The sequence below is a fragment of the Papaver somniferum genome, chromosome 8 (assembly GCF_003573695.1).
Source record: "Papaver somniferum cultivar HN1 chromosome 8, ASM357369v1, whole genome shotgun sequence".
In the NCBI taxonomy this organism is placed as follows: Eukaryota; Viridiplantae; Streptophyta; class Magnoliopsida; order Ranunculales; family Papaveraceae; genus Papaver; species Papaver somniferum.
The window spans coordinates 87,519,891-87,547,083 of NC_039365.1; the positions used below are offsets into that span (position 1 = coordinate 87,519,891).

The 27,193-nt window shown below is 40.9% G+C and overlaps 1 long non-coding RNA gene across 1 annotated transcript; it reads left to right on the forward strand.

Annotated features, from left to right (window-relative positions):
- Positions 1-23,683: 23,683 nt before the first annotated feature.
- Positions 23,684-25,432, forward strand: LOC113302926. Its single transcript, XR_003337196.1, has 3 exons — positions 23,684-23,842; positions 24,832-24,916; positions 25,362-25,432. It is a non-coding gene; the product is annotated as an uncharacterized LOC113302926 (long non-coding RNA).
- The last annotated feature ends 1,761 nt before the right edge of the window (positions 25,433-27,193 follow it).

Sequence of the window (27,193 nt, forward strand, 5' to 3'; positions counted from 1 at the left end):
CTATTTTCCAAGTTCAATGTGATTTGGTCAAAATATTTGTATTCATGCAATTTTCTCGTTTAATTTGATTCTAAAATATTGCAACTAATAGATTTTCAAAAGTAATAATTGTAAATACCAAGTATGAAGCATCAAGAGTCTATAAACTAAGCATACTCCATCAAAATAGATCAGAATCACTCAAATAAAAATCATATTCAATAATAGTTCAAGGCAAATAATCATAATAATAATTGCAATAAGTTAAATAAAATAGATTGTACCGCTTTTTGTTGGAAAAATAGCTTCCTCTATCGCCTCAGCAATGGGGTTTAACTCCTCATATTAATCATGATCTCAAAATAATTGTTTATGGCTCAAAAGATGATTAAAAAGATGAAAAGTGATAATATATACAATTCACAATAGTTTGTTGGTGTTGCAGAATCACTGTTACAGGGAGAAATAGTAGCTAAAGACCTAATGCAACATATGTGATGAACGACACATAGGTACTGCTGTGAAACAATGATAGTTTGCTGCCACAGTTGCTTGTGCGTTAATGTTCTTCGTGTTCTTCCTCTTCAGCAGCAGCAGCAGAATAAGGTATTTTCCTGCAACTCGATCTCTGGAGATCTGTGATGTTCTAAACTTATCTGAAAGGATTCGTACCTCTTATATGACTTATCCCCTCTCCTTTTATAGGCCATAGATCGATCAAATCTCCCCCAAAATCTTGGTTTATCTCCACAGCAAGTTTCAGAGTTTTCTTCCCTTTTAATTCCTTTTTTATGCGTCAAATGAGTTGGTATCGACTCTCTTAATGATAGAACTAACTCTCCAAGGGAAGATATTCTCCAAATCCACCAGATAACTTCCTAAGATACGCCGAATAACCCGTGATATTCTCCACCTCTATTTTCTTTCACGCAACTTCCTTTCTCATCCAAACTCTTCCCAAATAGCAGAATATAATCCCAGCCGTTAATACACTCTCCCAAGTTTCACGTAATTTACCAAGCCAACAAAATAAACCCGATATACTTTCACTTTCCCTGATGGCCTGATTCGCCTAGATATGCATGGAAACTTGTTTTTCTGCGTATCTAAATCCTATACCATCCCTGTTTGACCAGACTAGGACCAACCAACCCATATCAACAAATAAAACCTGATAAAAATGTCGTCAAAATCGACCCAGGAAGTTATGCAGAAGTTCGCAGGTGGAAGACGTGTTTTCCCGCCAAAACTGTGATGAAGATGGGAAGCCCCCTAACCAGAATAGGGTGCCATTAGCTATGGGGTGTAAATAGCAGGTATGGGTTGCAAGTAGCGGTGAGGTGCCCCTTATCAACTGAGTGCCCCTTGTCCAAACTGAGAGTCCGCACAGTAGGTGTCCTCCGGGGTGCTTTTACCAACTTTTCGAGCCAATTTTTTCCAAAATTGTTTATTGGCCAAAAATACCTACAAATAAATAAAACACCATAATAAGTACACAAATGAGCCCTAACAATATATAAAATCGAGACAAATCGGACACAAAAATGTGTCTATCACATTGCAATGCATACACAAGAGATATAAATTCAGTTGGATGTGTAAGAGAGACACTAGAAGAAGCACTTAGTCTGTCTTTAGAAAGAGTAGGTGTATTACAAGGATTAATACCTAGTAAGTTATTGGTTTTGATAAGCAACTGCATGGTTGTTTGGCTAAGAAAAATGGCAGAAGAAATTATTTTGACTTGCGAACCCAAGAAATAATGTAGTTCACCAATATTCTTAACTGAGAGATGAGAGAGTTGATAATCTCATTACAAGAATATTGACTATTTCTAAACACTTAAATATCATTCACAAATATTAAAAATTGATAATTCTTTTGCCAAGTTTATTAAAAAAATTAAGTATATCTGCAAATGAAGACTGATGACCAAATAGATTGTAAAGCAGAAGTTAGCTTGTTACACTAAGTTCTTGTTTTATCCCATACAAAGATTTATGAAGCTTGAAGACATAATTGGTATGTTCTAAATCAACAAAAACTTGAGGGTGAACCATATATCAATCACCATGAAGAAAAGCATTACTTGTATTAATTCGAGAAATTTTCCAGTCAAAATGATGGAAGATCTAGAATCAGTCTCATAGTGGTTAGTTTATTTACATGACTAAATTTTTCTGTAAAGTTAACACCTGGTTATTGATGAAAGCCTTTTGCAACTGTTTGAGGGTGAAAACAGTTTCTACTGGTTTCAGTAATTTCTTGTGTTGTGGGTGAGAAACGAGTCTAAACCCTAAACAATGTACTGCAAGGGAGTACTTTAGATTCGAGAGATCAATCTGTACAAATCCGGCCATTCCACACTTGCTTCAGTCACAAAGTGAAGGAGAAAGGTTGGTTTTGGGGAGGGAAGCGAAGAGAGTGTTGATACCAGAATAGTTGATTCTGGAAGAGTAGTTATTTTGACTTGTATCAGAAAGCGTAAGCTAACAGATGGGAAAGCTAACAGGTGATTTCTGAGTGTTGTATGCTCCTGACCAAAACTTTTCGTTTGGTGGAAATAGGTGAGAACTATTTATACAAGTCGAAACGAAACGTACACTGGTCTCGTAAGAATTGAAAACGATTTGAGTAAATGGAAGGAAAAGGTAATGGGTAACGCCTGGAATTGATGTTACATAATGAATGAAACGTTTCACCATTACTCCTTGTATTTACTAACCGCCTCATTCTTATGACACTTTCTTGTAGCGGGCGTAATGTACGCTGCACGCTGTAAACCGCCAAACCAATACCCTAATGTGTATCCCCCAGTTTGTGACATGTGTTGATGTCTCGAGTGTTTTCCTAGAAAACATGTAGCATGTTGCTGTTGTGTGGCAAGTTGAGCTTGGGAGACTTCACGGCTCGGTGGTGACCCTCGGCGGTCGAGATTTTGCATCTTGAGAGGAAGGGTAGCCGCTGATTATTGCAACCCTTCGTTTGGTAGCCAGCGGTATGAAAGCATGGCCGGCATGGCTTTGACATGGTTAGGCGGGACCAAGCTAGGATTTTGGCATAGTTTTGGCGCGGCCAAGAACTAGGGTTTTGGCATAGTTTGGGCGCGGCCAAAATTAGGGATTGGCATTGGGCCAAAGGTTGCCACGCATTAGCTGGTGACCTTGGACGGCTAAGATCTGCATCTTAGATGGAAGGATGGCCGTTGATTATTTCAGCCCTTCGTTTTGGCAGCCAGCGACATGAAGGAAAAGCTGGCATGGTTTTGGCATAGCGGTGCGACTGGCATGGTTGGCATGCCTTGGCGTGGAGATGTGGCTGGCACGGCATGCCATTGGCACATGTGGCATGGTTGGAATTCCTTGTTGTGGAGATGTGGATGGCACGACATGCCATTGGCACATGTGGCATGGTTAGCATGCCTTGGCGTGGAGATGTGGCACGGCATACCATTGGCACATGCGACATGGTTGGCATGCCTTGGCACGAAGATGTGGCACGACATGCTTTGGCGCGGAGATGTGGCACGTCATGCCATTGGAATATGCAACATGGTTGGCATGCCTTGGCGCGGAGATGTCGCTGGCACGGCATGCCTTTGGCGCATTCGGCATGGTTGGCATGCCTTGGCGCGGAGATGTGGCACAACATGCCATTGGCACATGCGGCATGGTTGGCATGCCTTGGCGCGGAGATGTGGCTGGCACGGCATGCCATTGGCACATGTGGTGCGGCTGGCATGGTTGGCATGCCTTGTGTGGTGAACTTGGATGGTTGAGATATGCATCTCAGATGGAAGGGTATCCATTGATTGTTGCAACCCTCCGTTTTGGAAGCCAGCGGCATGTGGTAGGGTCGGCATGGCTTTGGCATAGTTTAGGCGCGGCTAAAATTAGGGTTTAGTACAAACCGTGATGTTTGGCCTTGGGCCAGAAGTTTCCATGCGTTAGGTGGCAAACTTGGACGATTGAGATTTGCATCTCAGATGGAAAGGTGGCCGTTGATTATTGCAACCCTTCGTTTTGGCAGCCAGCGTCGTGCATGGCTTTGGCATGTGTTAGGCGCGGCCAAAATTAGGGTTTGCATGAACCGTGATGTTTGGCCTTGGGACGGAAGTTGCCATGCGTTAGGTGGCAAACTTGGACGGTTGAGATCTGCATCTCAGATGGAAAGGTAGCCGTTGATTATTGCAACCCTTCGTTTTGGCAGCCAGCGTCGTGCATGGCTTTGGCATGTGTTAGGCGCGGCCAAAACTAGGGTTTGCATGTACCGTGATGTTTGGCCTTGGGCCGGAAGTTTCCATGCGTTAGGTGGAAAACTTGGACGGTTGAGATCTGCATATCAGATATAAGGGTAGCCGTTGATTATTTCAACCCTTCGTTTTAGCAGCCAGCATCGTGCATGGCATGTTGGGACGGATGGCATGGTCGGCATGCCTCGGAGCGGAGATGCGGCTGGCACGACATGCCATTGGTACATGTGGCACGGTTGGCATGCCGGTGGCACATGTGGTGCGGCTGACATGGTTGGCATGCCTTGGCGCGGAGATATGGCTGGCACGGCATGTCATTGGCACATGTGGTGCGGCTGGAATGGTTGGCATGCCTTGGCGCGGAGACGTGGCTGGCATGGTTTGTCATTGGCATGGTGGTGCGGCTGGCATGGTTGGCATGCCTTGGCGCGGAGACGTGGCTGGCATGGTTTACCATTGGCACGGTGGTGCGGCTGGCATGGTCGGCATGCCCTAGCGCGAAGACGTGGCTGGCATGGTTTTCCATTGGCACGGTGGTGCGGCTGGCATGGTTGTCATGCCTTGGCGCGGAAACGTGGCTGGCATGGTTTTTCATTGGCACGGTGGTGTAGTTGGCATGGTTGGGATGCCTTGGCACGGAGACGTGGCTGGCATGGTTTTCCATTGGCACGGTGGTGCGGCTAGCATGATCGGCATGCCTTGGCGCGGAGACATGGCTGACATGGTTTGTCATTGGCACGGTGGCGTGAGAATTAGGGTTTGGTATGTACGAAGATGATGTCGGTCAATACTAAGGGTTCTGCCATGGAATATGACACATGTATAAAAAATAAATACCTTGATATTTCTTACGTAGGCATGTTGATTGATTCAATAAATGCGCTTGTAGTGACGTCATGTCAGATGTAAGGTTTTACGATTTTAACCCTGAGCTAAAAACCACCATCAACATTAAGTCCCCTGCTTAGCTCGGAACAGGAGCATTGTTGCGAGCTTAGCATAAGATGGTGACATGCAAGGACAGAAACGAAATGCAAGTCACGAAATATGGCCAGGAAGATTCGTCTAACCTTTTTCGAGAAATAAGGAGAATCCGTGATCCTTGCATTTGGCGGCTTTGCGTAAATTCTGCTCGTGGCACTGCAGGTTAGGCCGCGGAGTGGTAGAGACGATTGATGGCCGGGATGCAGACTGTTGGCATCGGTTTGGAAGGGAGCCGTTAGCATTGGTCGACTTGGAATGGAGCCGTCAGCATTGGTCGGCTTGGAATGGAGCCGTCATTGGTCGTCTAGAATGGGGCCGCTTGCGTTGCGTGGCTTGGAGTGGAGCTATCTTGCGTTCCTCGGAAGGATGACGACTGGCTTCAGTTCCGTGGAAGGATGACGACCGGCTTCAGTTCCGTGGAATAATGACAACTTTGTCTAAATTAGGGTTTGGCAATCGCTGTAGAATTCTCGTACGGACTCGGATTTTGACGGTCCGGCCCTCCAATATGAACGGAAAATAATTTCCTATCTCCCTACGCGGGAATATTTAGGTTTTGATCTCGTTCGGGAGGTGAAAACAACTCGACAGTAAAATTCAGGAAGAATTCAAGAGGAATGTTGCGGGCCCGAGGTAGCATAGTCGCGCCCAGTTACCTATTCCCGCTCATGGAGCAAGAAGGAATCTTCATTATGTTCAAACTCTAGAAACTCCGTCCGCATGAAAAGAGGTGTCAACCCTCTTCTGTTGCTCGTCTGAATCTGTGCTTTCGTCTGCAACGTCTCTCCAGTGGATTCCAAAATTTACCAAAACTCCACTGCATTCTTGGGATGTATGGATGAAATATATGCTCGGCAACGATCATGTCAGGGCTAATCTTGGAGATTGTTGTTGCATTGTCGGTCCATCATTGACTATAGGTTGTTCAGTGTCTGGACCTTCTGATCGCGATGATTGATATGTTGTGGATGATTGTACGGTAGAAATCTTCCGAAGACACAGGATGAAATAAATGAGTTGGGAGAAATTTTGTTGCCTATGTGCTGCTATCAAGTATTCAAGGACTTTGTTACAAGAGACATCCTTCGAACCAGCTTCTGAATCTTGGACTATCGTATGGAATGGGATGCGGTGAGCAGTCCCCAGTTATATTTATGTTAGATCCGATGGCATGGCCGAATATGTGAATGTATCTTTGGGGCGTGATTTTAGAGTTTTCGATGCACATGTAGGACTTCATGTTGAGAAATTCCCACGGCTCGTAAAACTTCGGCAGTGATAATTTTGAAATCAGAAATAACCAGGTTGAGGGGAGTGAAAGCGTCTCATGCTGGTAGTCCCCACGTGTAACCTACTTTCATCGCATTTCCTTGAATCCATGTCCACGGTATTTGATACAAGCTTATTGTACTCTTCTGGATGTGACGCTGGGATGCACATGGACGAAATATTCTGGATAGCGAAGAGGAAGGAATAAGAGAGTTATATTGTTTATCGTGTCTCCCTCTGTTTCTTCAAGAAATTGTTTCAGCCGCGTCTCTGGAGTTATCTCATGAGTCTTTGATGGTCTTCGGGATGGACTGCGATGAGCAGTCCCCAGTCGCATTTTTCTTTAGTTTCTGAAGTTGTTTTCCTATGAGCAGGCTTGGGATCTGCCATGGCCTCATAAAGTGTTGAAAAGCGTCTTCTAGACAGAGAGGTGATGATATTCTTGTGCTACACCATTGAGAGTATATGACCTTGTTGTGGTTACGGCCTTTTGGTTGACTATGTATTTTGAGCTTTGGCAGTGAAAGGATTCCGTGTAGATCCTCAGTCCCCAAGTATGGTTTACATGTTTCCATCTTTTATGGTCAGTGGGTTGACCATGATAAAGACATCACCATCGTACGTTCGTACTGGTGATTTTATTACTTCTTCCACGTGAAACTAAAATATGGAGGAGTACGGGTTACCTTTGTAGTGATTGCTCCTGCGGTGAAGCTCTGGCTGGTATCAAAAAATGAGCGGCAACAGTTTTTGTAGCGTATGTAATCAGAAGAGACTATATTGTCGTGGGAACAAAGTAGGTTGGCTAGAATTATATGGGCATCCATGGAAGTAAAAGGATTGGCTGGATGCGTAAGCGAGCAAACTATCCATGGTCACGAGTTTTGGCGGGATGGATCAAAAGGTGGCCATTACTACGAAGATTGGAGGTCTGCGATCATGATCCTTGACATGAGGAGTGTGGTGACACGACCATTTGCAGGAAGGAGTGGTGCTGAAGCGTCTTCGTCTCTTAGATAGGACGTTGAATCTTAAGGAGCCAAATGCTATTTCGGATCCTGGAGCAGCTTATGGAGATATCGCTGAAGCGGAGCGGCTGCTGGAGGGAACGTTGAAGCGGAGGAGCCGCTACTGGAGAACGTTGAAGCGGAGACACTTCTGGAGAGAACGTCGAAACGGCGCCTTGAAACTCTCAGATCCTTGACGGTTACAATGTTGAAGCCGGAGACTGCGTCACTCAGCTTTCTTTCAAACTAGACATCCCTCAAGTGAACAGTGGTTAAGAGTCCCCAGTTCCATCTATCGATCGTGCTTCCCAGGAAAGGTTGGGGGTTTGGGAACGACTTACCTGGCTGGATATAGCTGCTTTCCTGATGCAGTGCGGTTGAGGGATGCAAATATGTCTTGACGCTACGCCTTGGAGAAATATAGAATCTCACACAACTGTTTCATCATAGACTGCACGATTTTATGGGCGAGGTCCCCAGAAATCATGCATCTCCTGACGGGAAGAGGGTCTCTGTGAATTCAGGAGGGTTGCTGATTTCCTTTGCCTCGATTTTGGAGAAGTCGTTCCTGATCTTTACGTGTGATGAAATTGGATTGCTGATTCCCTTCTACTGGGCGTTCAAGAGCAATGCCAGCCCCTTCATCTATAAACGCACGTCTTGCTGAAGTTCCTGCGCCGGATGTTAGAAATATTCCTTTTCATCTCCCTCTTGGGTTGACGTGACTCTTATGGTGGCCGCTCCGTCAGTGTCTTGAGGAAATAGGTATCTCTTTCCGAGTTGTAAACACGTCTGTCTGAGCCTTACGAGAACCTTTTTTATTTCCATAAAATCAATGGTGGTAAAAGGAGGTCGGATTCTTCCGGCTCTTCCAGTATCTTGCCCTGATGGTGGAGTAGCAACGTCTCTGGTGACGGTTGGAGCTGTCATACTTGAAGAAACGTTGGGGGTGGCGGAAGCGGCTCTGGTTCTGGTGATCATAGGTGTATCGTGTAAAGATGGCGCGGTTTTGATCACGGAGTGTTGGAGCCATGGTGTTGTTTCGAAGGGTGAGGACGACGCTGCTTTGGCTGGTTGTGGAGCGGAGAAGATGGCGCTGGAAGGGTGCAAGTTTTTAGTGCTGGAAAGGATGCAAGCTGCTGGCGCTGAAAGGATGCAAGCTACTGGCGCTAGAAAGATGCAAGATGTTAGTGCTGGATCGGATTGGAATGGGCGATGGCTTGGCGTGGGATTTGGCTTGGATTTGGTATGGCGCGGACTGTTGGCTGGGCATGGTGCGGACTGTTGGCTTGGCACGACGCTGGCTTGGCGTGGCGCGGATTGTTGGCTTGGCACGGCGCTGGCTCGGCGTGCCGCGGACTGTTGGGCACCGTGAGGCTTGTTCTTTCGGGCCCAGTTGTCTCTTTCCATACGTAGCTCAAATAAGAAATCCTTTCCTTATTCAAATTCCAAAATTGTTATGCCTATAAAAGGGGTTGGCTCTCCTTTTTTTTTTTGAAAGGAAAACAAAGCGCCTGGTTTATGATTTTATTTGAATTGATAGATAACTGTTATCTACGAGGGTTTTGGATTATTATTTTGGAATGAATTATTTTAGAATAATGTTGTCTTGATTACGATTGCAAGTGACGCAAACATCCCTGGAAAACCATGGAACCGTGAGTGTTGCGTGCCGGTAGAGAGCATGGGATGAAACGTAACATGGCTATCGGTTCTATCATTCCCGTGAAAGCTTGAAGTAGTAAACCATGTATTTTTTCTAGGCAAGACTTACTAGGTTTTTTCGGATCTCTTGACAAAAAATGAATCTTCCAGGTGTAAGTCCGAGTTTTGTTGGAAGCACCGCCGTGATTTGGAAAAGTCCCCACTCGTCCCTGAGTCACTTGATAACCGAGTCGTCGATCCCTGGGCGAATCGTTCCTACCATCTTGGAAGTCCCCAGTCACCTCTTGTCGTGTCATGACTGGTAACTGAGTCGTCGATCCCTGGGTGGATCGTTTGCTTCTACCATCTTGGAAGTCCCCAGTCACCTCTTGTCGTGTTATGACTGGTAACAGAGTCGTCGATCCCTGGGTGGATCGTTTGTTTCTACCACCATGATGTCTGGGTTGAAGTATGAGATTGGGAGTTGGAAATCGATATTGTAACCGAGAGATTAATCTCCCACTGTGGTCTCCAATTATTTGAGGGTGAAAACAATTTCTGCTAGTTTCGGTTAATTTTGTGTGTTGTGGGTGAGAAACGAGTCTAAACCCTAAACAATGTACTTCAAGGGAGTACTTTAGATTCAAGAGATCAATCTGTACAAATCCGGCCTAAACCAAGAAATGGCCGTTCCAGACTTGCTTCGGTCACAAAGTGAAGGAGAAGGGTTGGTTTTGGGGAGGGAAGCGAAGAGAGTGTTGAGACCAGAATAGTTGATTCTGGAAGAGTAGTTGTTTTGACTTGTATCAGAAAGCGTAAGGTAACAGATGGGAAAGCTAACAGGTGATTTCTGAGTGTTGTATGCTCCTGACCAAAACTTGTCGTTTGGTGGAAATATGTGAGACTTATTTATACAAGTCGCAACGAAACGTACCCTGGTCTCGTAAGAATTGGAAACGGTTTGAGTAAATGGAAGGAAACGGTAATGGGTAACGCCTGGAATTGATGTTCCGTAATGAAGGAAATGTTTCACCATTACTCCTTGTATTTACTAACCGCCTCATTCTTATGACACTTTCTTATAACGGGCGTAATGTACGCCGCACGATGTAAACCGCCAAACCAATACCCTAATGAGCATCCCCAAGTTTTTGACATATGTTGATGTCTCGATTGTTTTCGAGGAAAACATGTAGCATGTTGTTGTTGTGTGGCAAGTCGAGCTTGGGAGACTTGCCGGCTCGGTGGTGACCCTCGACGGTCGAGATTTTGCATCTTGAGAGGAAAGGTGGTCGTTGATTATTGCAACCCTTCGTTTGGTAGCCAGCAGTATGAAAGAATGGACGGCATGGCTTTGACATGGTTAGGCATGGCCAAGCTAGGATTTTGGCATAGTTTAGGCGTGGCCAAGAACTAGGGTTTTGACATAATTTGGGCGCGACAAAAATTAGGGTTTGGCGTTGGGCCAAAGGTTGCCACGCGTTAGCTGGTGACCTTGGACGGCTAAGATCTGCATCCTAGATGGAAGGGTGGCCGTTGATTATTGCAACCCTTCGTTTTGGCAGCCAACGACGTGAAGGAAAGACTGGCATGGTTTTGGCACAGCGATGCTGCTCGCATGGTTGGCATGCCTTGGCGTGGATATGTGGCTGGCACGGCATGCCATTGGCACATGTGGCATGGTTAGCATGCCTTGGGATGGATATGTGGAACGGCATGCCATTGGCACATGCGACATGGTTGCCATGACTTGGCGCGGAGATATGGCACGTCATGCCATTGGCACATGAGGCATGGTTGGCATGCCTTGGCGCGGAGTTGTGGCTGGCACGGCATCCCATTGGCACATGCGGCATGGTTGGTATACCTTGGCGCGGAAAGGTTGCACGGCATGCCATTGGCACATGTGGTGCGGCTGGCATGGTTGGCATGCCTTGGCGTGGAAAGGTTGCACGGCATGCCATTGCCACATTTAGTGCGGCTGGCATGGTTGGCATGCCTTGGGTGGCGAACTTGGAGGGTTGAGATCTGCATCTCAGATGGAAGGGTAGCCGTTGATTGTTGCAACCCTCCGTTTTGGCAGCCAGCGACATGTGGTAGGGCCTCCATGGTTTTGGCATAGTTTAGGCGCGGCCAAAATTAGGGTTTAGTACAAACCGTGATGTTTGGCCTTGGATCGGAAGTTACCATGAGTTAGGTGGAAAAATTGGACGGTTCAGATCTGCATCTCAGATGGAAGGGTAGCCGTTGATTATTGCAACCCTTTATTTTGGCAGTCAGCGTCGTGCATGGCTTTCGCATGTGTTAGGCACGGCCAAAATTAGGGTTTGCATGAACCGTGATGTTAGGCCTTGGGCCAGAAGTTTCCATGCATTAGGTGGAAAACTTGGAAAGTTGAGATCTGGATCTCAGATGGAAGGGTAGCCGTTGATTATTGCAACCTTTCGTTTTGGCAGCCAGCGTCGTTCATGGCTTTGGCATGTGTTAGGCGCGACCAAAATTAGAGTTTGCATGAACCGTGATGTTTGGACTTGGGCCGGAAGTTGCCATGCGTTAGGTGGAAAACTTGGACGGTTGAGATCTGCATCTCATATGGAAGGATAGCCGTTGATTTTTGCAACCCTTCGTTTTGGCAGCCAGGGTCGTGCATGGCTTTGGCATGTGTTAGGTGCGGCCAAAATTAGGGTTTGCATGAACCGTGATGTTTGGCTTTGGGCCACAATTTTCCATGCGTTAGGTGGCGAACTTGTGTGGATGAGAATTGCATCTCAGAAGGAAGGGCAGCCGTTGATTATTGCAACCCTTTGTTTTGGAAGCCAGCGTCGTGCATGGCATGTTGGGACGGCTGGCATGGTTGGCATGACTCGGCGCAGAGATGCGGCTGGCACGGAATGCCATTGGCACATGTGGCACGGTTAGCATGCCTTGGCGTGGAAAGTTTGCACGGCATGCCATTGGCACATGTGGTGCGGATGGAATGGTTGGCATGCCTTGGCGCGAAGATGTGGCTGGAATGATTGGAATGCCTTAGCGTGGAGACGTTGCTGGCATGGTTTTCCATTGGCACGGTGGTGCGGTTGGAATGGTTGGCATGCCTTGGCGCGGAGACGTGGCTGGCATGGTTTGCCATTGGCACGGTGGTGCGGCTGGCATGGTCGACATGCCTTGGAGCGGAGATGTGGCTGGCATGGTTTGCTATTGGCACGGTAGTGCGGCTGGCATGGTCGGCATGCCTTGGCGCGGATACGTGGATGACATGGTTTCCCATTGCAACGGTGGTGCGGCTGGCATGGTCGGCATGCCTTGGCGTGGAGACGTGGCTGGCATGGTTTTCCATTGGCACGGTGGTGCGGTTGGCATGGTCGGCATGCCTTGGCGTGGAGACGTGGCTGGCATGGTTTGCGATTGGTACGGTGGTTGGTGCGGTTGGAATGGTCGGCATACCTTGGCGCAAAGACGTGGCTGGCATGGTCGGCATGCCTTGGCGCGGACACGTGGATGGCATGGTTTGCCATTGGCACGGTGGTGCGCCTGGCATGGTCGGCATGCCTTGGCGCGGAGACGTGGATGGCATGGTTTGCCATTGACACGGTGGTGCGGCTGGCATGGTTGGCATACCTTGGAGCGGAGACGTGGATGGCATGGTTTGTCATTGGCACGGTGGTGCGGCTGGCATGGTCGGCATGCCTTGGCGCGGAGACGTGGCTGGCATGGTTTTCCATTGTCACGGTGGTGCGGCTGGCATGGTCGGCATGCCTTGGGGCGGAGACGTGCCTGGCATGGTTTTCTATTGGCACGGTGGTGCGGGTGGCATGGTCGGCATGCCTTGGCGCGGAGACGTGGCTGGCATGGTTTTCCATTGGCACAGTGGTGCAGATGGCATGGTCGACATGCTTTGGCGCGGAGACGTGGATGGCATGGTTTTCCATTGGCACGGTGGCGTGAGAATTAAGGTTTTGTATGTACGAAGATGATGTGGGTCAATACTAAGGGCTCTGCCATGGAACATGACACATGTGTAAAAAAAAGGTACCCTGGTAATTCTTATGTAGGATGTTGATTGATTCAATAAATGCTCTCGTAGTGACGTCATGTCAGATGTAAGGTTTTACGATTTTAACCCTAAGCTAAATACCACCATCAACAGCAACAAGCCTAACTTCATATTTATCCAAAGAGCCATCAGAGTTAGTCTTTACCCTTTAGATACACTTGCATCTAACATTGTTAGCATCAAAAGGAGGAGGTACAATAAATAAATAAATTATTATTCTATTGAAGAACATTATACTCCACTGATATTGACTTTCTCCAAAAAGGATCTTATTAGCTTGTGTGAAAGTAGAAGGAGTAGACGACAGATACGGTCGGTTTTCAGCCAAGCAAAATTATTTCAAGTTCTTTCACTTCAAAATTATAAATAAGAGTATCGTCATAAGAACGTATTCGATCCACAAGGAGATATGGGTTGTTATTTGTATTTGAAGACTTCTGCAAACATAAGGGATTTTATGATTTAACTAATTAACTAGCAAAGAATTAATAAAGAGAATCAAAATGTTGAGAATACTGGTTAAGGTTTCATCATCAATCATAAGACATGTACTTTAAATAATTTTTAGAGCACAGCTCGGTCGAACTCGCAAGCGTTGCTATCTCAAGCTTTTTTGTCAATGTTAGTGATCAAAACTATAAGTCTTGATTTCTAGTCTACTTATAGTGATGTCTCAGACTAGGATAGATTGTGTAGTTGAGCATTAAACTTAACGACATTCATAAATTGAAGACGAAGAACTACTAAGGAGAGCTTGTGGAACTTCATCAACAAAAGGTACGCAGAGACTAAAACTTATTTATCACTCGGAAATTCTATTTCTACTCCATCTCCTATAGTGAGACATAAGTCATATTACTATATGGTTTTCGATTATGCACATTTGAGATTTCGAGCTGAGTTTAACTCTCTTACATATTTCTCGAAAGATGTGTTGGTAAGCTTTCGCTTCAACCAAGTTCATCTTACATTCTTGATGAAAGTCAAAGATGATCATATGAAAATTGTGAGTAACATCTTACATGGTTTGTGTGATACAATCATTAGGTGTAGACTTGGAATGTTTCGTTATGATTATTTCAATAACTTGAAAATTTCTTTGATGCTAATAGTGTGTGAAAACGGCTATTGTCATCCTCTAAGAAAGTTTCAATGATTGAAATAGAGTTTAGAACACTTAATCTATATTGGATTATAAACATGTTATGATGTTGCATATATGTAATCCATATCCGGGAACCATAGTATGCATACCCATATGCGTACTTATTGGTTTGAGAAGTTGGGGAACCTATAAGTACGCGTACCCGTGCGCATACTGGCGTAAGGTTCATGTCTGGAAATTTCTGCTGGGTTTGGAGGTATGCGTACCCATTCGCATACTGGCGAAAACCAAACTTGATCCAGCTATTCAAGTATGCGTACTCGTTTGCATACTTGAGTGGTTAAAGTTCTAAAATCGGTTGTGACATGAACAAATAAATTTATATAATAAGGAATGCATTCTTTGCAAACCGTGGCTATAATGTTCATGAATTGATTCGACTGAATCAAACCGATTTTGCTTCAATTGTGTTCTTGTATACTTCTATGAGAATATAGAAATTGAACAACTCTTTAACTAGTTTCATTTGAGTCATTTGAACTAGTTATGGTTAAGATGAATAAGGTTGATATGAGAGTGTTCATATAGCTAACCTCGGTTGATTACTGTTGAGTTAACATGGTGTACACATTTAGGTACGGTTACATAAACCTAAATGAGGATACATTTCATTTGTGTATAATAAGCTAAGTTTGATCTAACGGTTGAAAGATATTAAATTGAATCTAATAAGGTTTTCATCTAACGGTGAATATTGAATGCTTTGTTACCAAGGTAACTTAGATTGCAAACCCTGATTTGAAAAATATACAAGGGAGAACTCTAGCAACTGGGAAACCTAATCCCCACACCTCATGTGTGATAGTAGTTGCGACTAGAGTCGATTCCCCTTTATCCTTAGGTTTTTCACGAATCCCTATAGGTTAACAACTTGAAGACTTCTTTGGGATTGTGAAGTCAGACCCAACTATTTTCTATGTAGTTGTGTGTTCTGATCTTACTTCTACTATCGTGATTGAGTATTATCTTTGCTAAGATTTGCTTGAGATTTATCTCCGATAGGTAAAATTAAAAGTAGTCACAAACATATTTGTCTCATCGTTTGTGATTCCACAATATCTTTTTTCGCTACCATACGATTAAGATTATTGTGAGGTGATTGATAATACTAGGATGTTCTTCGGGAATATAAGTCCAGTTTATCAATTGGTTCCTATGCACCTTGATTCATTAAAAGACAAAATAAAACTCGTAGGTATTTCTGTGAGAGACATATTTATCTATTCCAATAGACGTTTCTGTGTGAGACAGATTTATTTATCAAGTCTTCGACTTCGGGCCGTAGAAACTCTTGCTTGTGGGTGAGATGAACTAAGGGAATCAAGTGCGCATAATCCAGCTGGGGTTCAGAGACGTAAGGAGCGCAACTGTACCTTGATCAGTGTGAGACTGATTGTGGATGAACTACATTCCAGTCCGAAGTTCATTAGTAGTAGGCTAGTGTATGTAGCGGCTTATTACAATGTGGTGTTCAAAGCTGGACTAGGTCCCGGGGTTTTTCTGCATTTGCGGTTTTCCTCGTTAATAAAATTCTGGTGTCTGTGTTATTTATTTTTCGCATTATATTTTATTATATAATAAAAATATCACAGGTTGTGCGTTGAATCGATCAATTGGTAAATCCAACCTTTGGTTATTGATTGAAATTGATTGAACCTTGAACCTTGGTGTTTGATACCGTTCAAGTTATTTCTCTTAGATTCAATCGGGCTCACAAATTCCTCTTTGCTGATTGCAGATTGAATTGAGAGATTGAGATATAAAACTCTTTGATATACTTTTCTCTAGATTGAGTCTGGCTGTCTAGTTGATTCTCTTGAAAGTATATTGGAGTTTGTCTATTCAGATTGCGGAACTAAATATTGGATGTGGTTGTTAGACCCACACTTTTTCAATTGGTATCAGAACATGCAAACACATTTAAGACCTAATAAGTCTGTGTCTGTAGCGTTCTGAGTATGAACGATTTTGTCTCTAAAACCTCGAGTGTGTTTTAGAAACCATCGATATGGTTGAGAATCCTAGTTTAAAAAATTTCATCAATAATCTTTGTCTTGAAAAACATCGATTGATAAGGAAAATTGATGAACTTCATTGCGAGATTTATATAAAAAAATCTGAGCTTCGAGAATGTTCTGAAGAGGTTGTTGATCTCCAAAAGAAGTTGGATGAACAAATCCGGATCAACTCTGATCTTGTTGCAGAAATTGCAAAACTTAAGGATTTGAAATCTGTAAAGTCATCTTCAATGGATTTGAGTAATTCCTCTAATTCCTCATTGAAGAATTTCCATGTGTCAGGTGATAAGCGAGGCTTAGGCTTTGTGAAAACTGAAAGTGCTCAGAATTTTTCGAATAAGAGTAAAGATGTTGGTACATGTTTGTTCTGTGGTTCTCATGATCACTTTCAACATGTATGTTTGCCTTTTATAAAAAGATTAAATGTTGCACGTAATCTTCATAAGAATGTTGTACAACTTTTGTCTTCTCTTAAAAGACATTCAATATTAACAAGAAAGCCTAATATGGTTAGTAGTGCTAGTATGGGAGGTTTTTCTTTGAAATCAACATCACCCTTTCAACGGTTTCTTGATAGTGGATGTAGCAGGCATATGACTGGAGATCTCTCGTGGTTTATCAACACAAGCGACTTTGATGGTGAACCAGTAACATTCAGTGATGGGAGCTGCTGCTACATAAGCAAGAAGGGGACAACCAAATTATATGGCGTTCCTGAAATTCATGATGTAGTATATGTTAAATGTATGACTGCTAATCTTCTTTATGTTAGTCAAATCTGTGACAAAGGCCATAAGGTTGTCTTTAATGGTAATGGATGTCACATTGTAGACAAATCTAGAAATGTGATTTTTCAAGGATCACGTGGCAAAAATAACTGTTATCTGTTGGATACTCAGTTCAGTAATAGTTGCAATTTTACTAAGGTGGAATCTACACATATTTGGCATGAATTTTTTGGTCACATCAATTATCAACTTCTAACTAAGATCATTAACAAAGAACTTGTTAGAGGTGTTCCCAAAATCAATGCTAAGATTGAAGGTGTATGCGGTGCCTGTCAAAAGGGTAAACAAACGAAAGTTCCACATAAATAATCTCGAGATATTCTCACTAAAGCTCCACTTGATTTAATTCATATGGATCTCTTCGGCCCAATTCAACAACCTACTGTGGCTGGAAAGAAGTATGCTTTGGTTATGGTAGATGATTACACCAGATTCACTTGGGTGGATTTTTTGGCTCACAAGAACGAAACCCTCAGTGAATTCAAGATTATTGTTAATAGAACCAGACTAAACATGGTCGCAAACTAAAGGAAATTAAAAGCGATCATGACACAGAATTCAAAGACACCAAAGTGTTTGAATACTGTGATTCTATGGGGATTTGTAAACAATACTCTCCACCCATTACTCCACATGATAATGGAGTTGCGGAAAGGAAGAATAGGAACATTCAGGAAATGGCAAGGGTAATGCTCCATAACAAAAACTTACCGTTAAGATTTCGGGGAGAGGCTGTTTTACAGCTTGTTACTTGATCAATCGTGTTTACTTACGGCTAAAGACCTTAAACACTCCCTATGAGTTGTGGTACGGTAGGAAACCCAACTTGGACTATCTCAGAGTGTTCGACAGTAAGTGCTACATTCTAAGGGACCGTGAACCGAAAGGGAAATTTGACTCAAAAAGCGATGAAGGTATTTTTCTTTGCTATGCATCTGATGGTCGTGGTTTCCGAGTTTTTAATCTCAGAACCCAAGTTATGATGGAATCTGCAAATGTTATCATTGATGATATAATTAATTTTCGTCATGATGAATCTCCTGCTGAATTGCCTCCAACCGAGACAATTGAGAAAATCAAAGAAATCACAGAATCAGTAGAAGTTGTTTTAACAGTTACTGATCCTGATGTTTCTAGCGATGAGGAAAAAATCCCTAGTCAGGATATTACTGTTGAACAAAAACGTCCCCCTCCGTGGCATCTCTGGGTTCAAAGAAATCATGATACTAACAGTATTATTGGAGGAAGAGATTCTACAGCTAAGACGAGAGGACAACTTCAAAATATTTGGAATTTGTTGTTATCAATCACAAGTAGAACCAAGAAACATTGATGAAGCTCTTAGCGGTCCCTTTTGGGTGAATGCAATGCATGAAGAGTTAAATCAGTTCCAAAGACAAGACGTATGGAAGCTCGTACCTTGTCCCCCCAGTATCAATATTGTTGGTACTAAATGGATATTCAAGAACAAGTCTGATGAATTTGGCACCACTGTCGGAAACAAAGATAGACTTCTCGCTCATGGATATTCACAGATTGAAGGAATCGACTTTGACGAAACCTTTTCTCATGTGGCACGCCTTGTGTCCATTCAGTTGTTATTAGCTCATGCTTGTTTTCTTAAGGTTAAGCTGTTTCAAATGGACATTAAATTTTCTTTCCTAAATGGAAATTTAAAGGAAGAGGTCTATGTCGCTCAACCTAAGGGATTCGAAAATCCTAATTTCCCAGATCATGTCCTTAAGCTTAATAAGGAGTTATATGGGTTAAAACAAGCACCGCGCGCCTGGTTCGAAAAACTGATTACTTCCCTCCTTAGGAAAGGTTTTTCGAGAGGTGGAGCTGATAAAACGTTGTTTACCAAATGGAGTGGAAAAGATGTTGTTATCTCCCAAGTCTATGTAGATGATATCATATATGGATCCACATATGAGAAACTTGCAAAAGATTTTCAAGTCTCTCTTGGCAAGTAGTTTGAAATGAGCAATGTTGGTGAATTAAAATTCTTTTTGGGTTTACAAATTCAACAACATAAGGATGGAATTTACTCATCTCAAGAAAAATATGCAAGAGATCTTGTCACAAGATTCGGTCTTGATAAGTCAACTCCAAAAATGACTCCCATGCCTACCCCGGGTAAACTACATGGACATGAGAAAAGTTTAAATGTGGATCAAAAACTCTTTCGATCTATAATTGGAAGCCTTTTATATCTTACAACCACTAGACCTGATATTGTTTTTAGTGTTGGTTGTTGTGCTAGGTTTCAGGCAAATCCAAAGGAATCTCATCTTGCAGCTGCAAAAAGGATCATACGTACGTCAATCACACCGTCGGGTATGGTCTATCCAACTTTTTTGATACTAACACTGATCTTTCTGCCTATTCAGATGTTGATTGGGCAGGATGTGTGGAAGACAGAAAAAGTACATCAGGGGGGTTTTACTGTGTAGGATTGAATCTTGTGGCTTTACTAGCAAGAAACAAAATTCACAATCCATGTCTACATGTGAAGCAAAATATATTGTTGCAGGTTCATGTTGTACTCAACTTCACTTGATGAAACAAATGCTTGCTGATTATGTAATTGATACTGGAATAATGAAGATCTTTTGTGACAACTCTAGAGCGATTCGAATCACTGAGAATCCCCTTGAGCACTCAAGAACTAAGCACAATTATCATTTTATTCAAGATCTCTATGAAAATGGTATCATAAATATAGAATTTGTGCCTTCCGAACAACAATTGGCTGATATTCTCACCAAACCTTTGGATACTGCTACTTTTTAACACTTACGACAGTCTATTAGTGTCGTTTTGGTTCAGTAGTCTTTTCTAAACTCTTTCCCCTGCACTTATCTCGATCTGTTAGGAAATTGAGTTTGGAATTCCAGTTTAAGTGTTACTTTAATTCTGCATTTGTTTCAGTAGTTGAATTTATGTTAAGTATCTTAGTTTCTTTTTAAAGAAATCCTTATTTTCTTTTAAAATTAAGGTCGCTCTTGTTGTTCTTTCGGGAATGACATTATATGGGGGAGAGTTCTTAATTGAACTTGTGCTTAATTGCCAAATCTTTGTAGGGAGTGCAACTGTGAAATATTGTAGGAGTTATCTTGTATCTTTATAAACTCCTTGATGAATACACTAAGTTTCAACTATGTGAAATCAGCGAAACAAGTTGGTATGTTGTTCTCTTTTGGTCATGAAGTATCTCTATGAAAATTTCATGAGGATCCCACTAGTTTTCGTACCTTTGCCAATTTCTATTAACAAAAAGGGAGAGAATTAATGTGTAGTTCACACTACAATTACATATGGTTTACTGATCATTATGTAAGGGGGAGTGTTAGAGCATTGCTCGGTTGAAACAACCAAGCGTTGGTATGTCAAGTTTGGTTGTCATATTTTAGTGAATTAAAACTCATGTTAAGAGTCGCTTGATTATGTACTAGAGTCAACTTCGTATAGGTTAGCTTGAAAGTATTAGGATATGAGACATTACAAGTATTGCGAAGTCTTGAATATGTGAAGAAGCAAGAAGCTACAACGACAACAATCATCCTTCCACTCGAGGTTAGTGATATTTGACTTGAACTGTTTCATTCTCTAACGTATCTTTCAAGTCGTGCATATTGAAAACATAACTGCGAAGCATATTTGAACTCTAGATAGACATAGTATTAAGGAATACAATACGAGGTTTATTGCTTAACCATTAAACTTTATCGATAAGACATCGGCGTAATCATTTGAATGCTATTGTGATTATGTATGGGTATGAGGTGAGGATTTCATTCTAGGGAACAATGTTTACATGTGTTCTAAGGAAGTAAGTTCATAAACTTGTTTGTGGACCGAAAAGGAAATTGCCAGGTGTTATTGGTTTTGTTATTCATTGCACATCTTATGAACAACCAATATGTGTGATAGAGTATAACCGCTCACAACTTTTTGTGTTCTTGGTAGAACTATTCACAAAGGCCTGACTTATGTATTGGTATAACTTTTAATAGTAAAACCGATCTTAAGTAATCACCTGTGGTATGATCGAATTTGTATGACTGACCAATTAAAAGGAAAGGGGAACCGATCCTCGTAAGGGGTGCAATACATCAAAGGGAATGGATCCTTGTATAGGGTGCAACAAGGTTTATAGCAGAAAGGGGAACCGATCCTATGGACATATGCAACACGTTTTTAGGCAAAGGGGAACCGATCCTATGGACTTGTGAAACACATATAAGTTAGATGCCATATATATGTGGGGAACCGATCCTAGTACCTAGTCAACCGAATATTTGGAAATTTAGTGTGACTATGCACAATACTCACATGGAGGTAGAACCGAAACTTGTTTTGGTAGAACCGTAAACCCATGATTGTGATTGAATGTTGGTTTGATCAATCAGGTAGTTCTTGAAAGTCAGATGAACCAATTCTAAACTTGTTTGAAAGTGTGGCAAATCGGTTTCAAGGTTGTAAGTGTGAAAGAGAACTTACAAAGTAAAGATGTCGACAAACTTTGAACACGTGTTGTGAATGTTTATTTGTTTAATTGTTCAAAGATATTTCTTAACGGCTAAGAGAAGAGAATCCCAGAATCGAAACATAAGTAAGTTAAGAATCTTTTAATTAAGGTTATTAATTTCATTTTGTAGGGAAATTACAGAATTAGTAATGTGCATTTACTAATTAGATTTTCCGAGAGATATCAATGGTTATTTTTGGACAGAGCATTTCCAGGAATTATGAAAACCGAATATGTGCTTTCATGAATATCTTGAGAATGTTTTCGATTTTGGAAATTCCTTGGTGTCAAACTTCCTTGTTTATAAATACTCGAAGTTTGCCTTTCTAGCAAACTAATCCTTCGTAACAACAGATTTACTCTTTTGTTGTTGTTACTTGTGTAGTCGCCTATTCGGAGAGGAGAGTAACCTAATTAGGCGAAATCTCTTACGACCGCTCAGTTTAAAGTCTTCTTTGGGATTGAGAAGATCTAGCGTGTACCGTTGGTGGGAAACTAGATAATTGCGGTTTATCTTTTGATTTCGATTGATTTGGTTGATTAACGGTGGTTGAAATCTGATTGCACCTGGTTTGTTTATTCTTGAGAATATTCTCTTCTGATAAGATTCAGTCAAACTAGTTCAGAGTTTCGACAGGGATCTTTAGATTGTTGTTAGTTCTAAAGACGATCTTGTGATAATCCATTGTTAACAGACTCCGTTCAGTGCGTGATTGATCACAAGAGATTCAAGTGTTTGTGTGCAGGTTTTTATTGAAGATTTAAGAAGATTTTAAGACAAAGAAGATATTGAAGATCTGACTTGGGTTTTATAATCTTTGGTGTGCACGATACTTGTTTCGGTAAAAGAGGATCCAATTAATAATCAGTTTATCCTTGTGGTAGATTGGATTGATTAATTGAGTTGATCGGCATCAACACGATTCTTCGGATTAAAGGTGTTGTTGGCTTAATCTTAAGCGATTACCATTGGGTGATTGAACATAAGATAGATCTAAGGACCTGACGAATGAGTTTATGTTGAGATAAACGGAAGAGCCTTTGTCCGACTCATATCACTTGGTTGAATAGAGTTGATACCAAACAGATTTGTTGTTCCTTTACTGTTTGGAATACGAACCAAAGGAATTGTTCCAAGTACGTGACTTATTTATAAGTTGGAGGCGTGGGAAAACATAAGGAACTAGGTGAAAGATAGGGTTAGTTACTTTGTCTCAACTATACGAAGTTAGTGTAATTTTGTGTAGCGGCTTAATCCTGAGAGTGTTCAATTCAGGACTGGGTCCCGTGGTTTTTATGCATTTGCGGTGTAAAGACCCTCAAGCTCGTCAACGCTATTGGACCAGTCAAGAGACGAATTAACCGCAAATGCTCGATTAATTAGAAATGAACCTTAATTAATAGAAATTAATCTAACAACGATCAAGATACAAAATTAGTACCATCGAGTAGATATCGAAAAGTTACGTGGAATGGACTATTCAAATACGTAAATCGGATGCCGGACGAAGAAGATACGAGGCTCGGAAGATGGAGTCAAAATTAGTAAACCGGACTTGACCGTGACCGTTGACCGGCAGCACACCGTTGACCACGATGTCAAAGTCAGTTCACTGGACCCTTGTCTAGCATAAGGTTATTCCTTAGTAATATATTAGAGTTGGTAATAATATAACTTGATTTAACCTAATTAGGGTAATTAGAAGGACTAATCGATAATTAGTTAATTAATGGTAATTATAAAAATAGATATTTACGTTTTAAGTTTATCTTCTTAAGTTGGAGGTGTTGGTTCACAGTGAATTAGGGGGTGAGTCATAGGACGGATATATAATAAAATTTGGAGAGGAAAATCGTTAGTGTGGTGTTGGGTTAGACAGTGATGGGAGAAAAGAGAATAATGAATATGACTATATGGGTTGTTATGATAAGAGGTTGAGGTGAAGATATGACTAGCATGATAAAATAATTACTCCTAGAGTAAGAGAATTATGAAGAGTTGATTGTTAATAGAAATCAGAGAAGCCTCAATAAGAAGCTGTTGTTGGGTTGTGATGGTTCTTGTCTAGTTCGACTGATAAATAATGGTTGTGATGATAATTATTCATGTTGATTATGATGAAGTTGTTGGATCATGTATATACAGTCAAGGTATCCTTTCTAATCCTATCTAGTTTGTTTTTAATGACTTGGGTTGTCATCAGATATTGATATTAATGTAAAATCATTCAAGTTTGTGTTTGCATGAAAATCATGATTTTGTGCATGGTTTTAGTGTCATTGGTCAATATCTAGGGACAAGTTTAGATATCTTAGAGTAAGAACTAGATGTGTCTTTATAAATGAATGTTGTAGTAAGTCGGGTGAGGATTCCGTAGATGTTAAGATAGTTCCGTTTGGATGAGTGTTGGGTGTGATATAGATGTCGGAAAACTAGTCGACGCAGAGAAAACCAGGTGTAATCCGTCGCAAGCATCAATATGTATGAGCTCGTTTGGATAGGTTAGAACGGGAATTTAATATACTATCAGTAGCATAACTTGTAGATATGGACTTCGTGATAATTTGGAGATATAGTTTATTTATTTTGGATATATAGGCTGTAATCTAGAGACCCTAGAAGATGACCCCGTGAGCTGTTTTCAGGAAAATGAGTTGGAATAATTTCAGAGAATTAGGGAAGATGATGACCGAGTCAGCTTCTGACTCACACCGAGTCAGACCAGTTCAGTTCTTGGAGCGGGTTATTGTCTCGGGTTATGGGTTGACCAGATGGATCAGTAAATGGGTAATGGGCTGGTTTAGTGGGTCGTGCCGGATTAGGCCCAATGGGTTTGGGTTTAGGGCCAGAAACCTTATTTTCTATTTTTTGACCACTTATGGTCCGAATTAGCTTTCGGTTCCTTCTGCGAAGTTGTAGGGTTTTTTGAGAACTTTCTGACGACACCATATTTGACCCTATTTGGATAAGTAGGTATTGTTTTATGCCAAAATTACGTAATAATAGGTTATAAACTATTGATTTAACTAGAACCATTAGTTATTTCACTTATCCTATAACTAGAGAATTATACAAAATTATGTTATGAAACTTGTGTGAGCCTTTTGGCTAATTATTAGAGTGCTTGTGTGATTAACAGTTACTCTTTATTAACAACGACCGATTCAAAGGACGAACCAGTGAATGGAGAATCTCGAGGTAGGCAAGGCTTGTCATCAAAATAGGTGGGAATCGATAACGAACTCTCTTGTATTAATTATTGTTTTACAAATCAACCTTGGTGTTGTGAAATTCATGCATATCTTTGTGTGCCTTGTGTGGTATGAGATGTGTGCCGACAAAATATCAGTATTCTAATGAGTGTGGTTAGCACTAATATTACCTAATGAGTTTGGTTAGCACGAATATTACCTAATGAGTGTGGTTAACACGAATATTACTCTTCCATTATGTGCGGCAACACACATCTCATACATGGATGTTTACTGTTATTTATGGATGTCTTGGAAGAAGTTTCTACTTAATTTTTTACTGTCTTTCCGTGTATTAGCGATCTTCGATAAAACCTGCATTGTCTTCGAATCATATTAATGTTTACTTGAATGCTAGTTGTTATTCCTACGGGGCACCCCTTTTAGGGATGATGTGCTCACCCATTCCCACTTTCAGTTCCAGAGACATATCAGAGTTGCGCAGCGAAAGCTTCAAGGGTTGATTTCGTCAGTTGGTTAACTTTTGCTATTTTTTTAATAATATTGCATATTGTATTTGTAAACCAAATGACTATTGTATATGTATCATTTGAGAGAAGTTCTTGTATATATATTTCTGAGTGGAGCTAGTTTTGGGTTAAGTTTTATAGCATATTTCTTAATTGTTTGTTTAAGTAAATGATTTAGATCTTTAGTGCCTCTTATTTAGTTAATCTCTTGGATTAGTCAGTTGCTAGATTAGGGGGCGCTACAGACTTGGTATCAGAGCTCACTGTTAGATCTTATATGGGAAACAATAGGTAATAGCCAGTGCCAGATAGATTGTTATACTAGTTTAGAACTGGGTTGGGTTTGTGAGATAAATCTTAATTCACTACAAACAATCAAGAACTAAAATATTTTTGAAGTGATTGATTGTTTTGTTCAGCATGTTGATTGCTTGCTTCTTGTTTTGTGTGTATATAATTAAGAAGTAAAAATTGTAGGCTGAAACCAATTGTGGTATAAGTTAGAAATTTCAATATATAACTAGAAATTAGTTTGTCTCAATTGAATGACGCTTAAATAATCTAGCACTGGAGAACAGTGAGGTTTGGAGTTCTGTTGTGTTTGTGTTGTCTTTATTCGTAGGAAACCATCATCAGGTCTTGCTAGCCTGGACATGCCAACTATAAGCATGGATTACCATTCATATTAGGAAAACTTGCTTCTGTAAGTGAACTGATAAATCCCAAATTTTATTTAGAAACTAATAGAGTACCTTTCTCCTAATTAGAACCATTAGTCTATTAAGTAGAAATGAAGTTAAGTTATAAAAGTAATTGAGATAATAGTTCGACCATTAAAATTAGTTATAATAGATAATAATAAGATCACTAATAATCATAACGATAAAAGTAATAATTTGGATCAAGTAGCTATGCAAAATTATAAGTAATCACTTACAATAAGATTTTGTAATTAAATAAAAATTAAAAAAAAAACATTTTGTGCATTGAAACCAGATAGATAATATACGATTATTAGATTAAGACTTAAGAACGTGCAGATATATTGCATAAAATAAAAAGAGTAAATTTGTCAGTAATCTTATATCCAAATTTTCTTTAGTTCAGTAACAGAATTAGTAAATTATCAAAAGTAAACAAATACACATGAAGAAACAATAATAGTATTTAGATGCTTAGTACAAAAATAGACTTGAAAGAAAATAAATTTGTATATTAATAGGATACTTCAAATTAATAGAAAGATACAAGGAATATTAAAATACATTACAATTTTACGCAGAATTAAATTAAAATAATATTAAGTTACCAACGCTAACATTTAAGTAATATATATGGTATACAGACTCGATATGATTAGGTAGAAATCAATTATAGTCATACTTAGAAAATTAAGATTTAGTGTACCAACGGGACTATAAACAAACTAATAACGATAATAATAAAGATATACAAAATAGTAACACTGCTGATAATAGTATTTCAATAATTTTGTTAATAGCAATTTTATAATAGATAATAATATTTGGAAAATCTATATATAGGATAACAGTAAGTTAAAATATCAGATATTATAGACTTACGTGAAATCAAATTTGGATTAGCTATGTGAATAAATATATAACAAATGTATAACTACATCAATCAATAAATTACTAAATATTAAATTATAGATTTTAGTGCGAAGAACTTGGACATACTTATTTGTATAAATTAATTCAACATAGTGAGCTTAGAGACAACCATATTTTGAAATAGAAAATTAGTCTATTGAACTTAG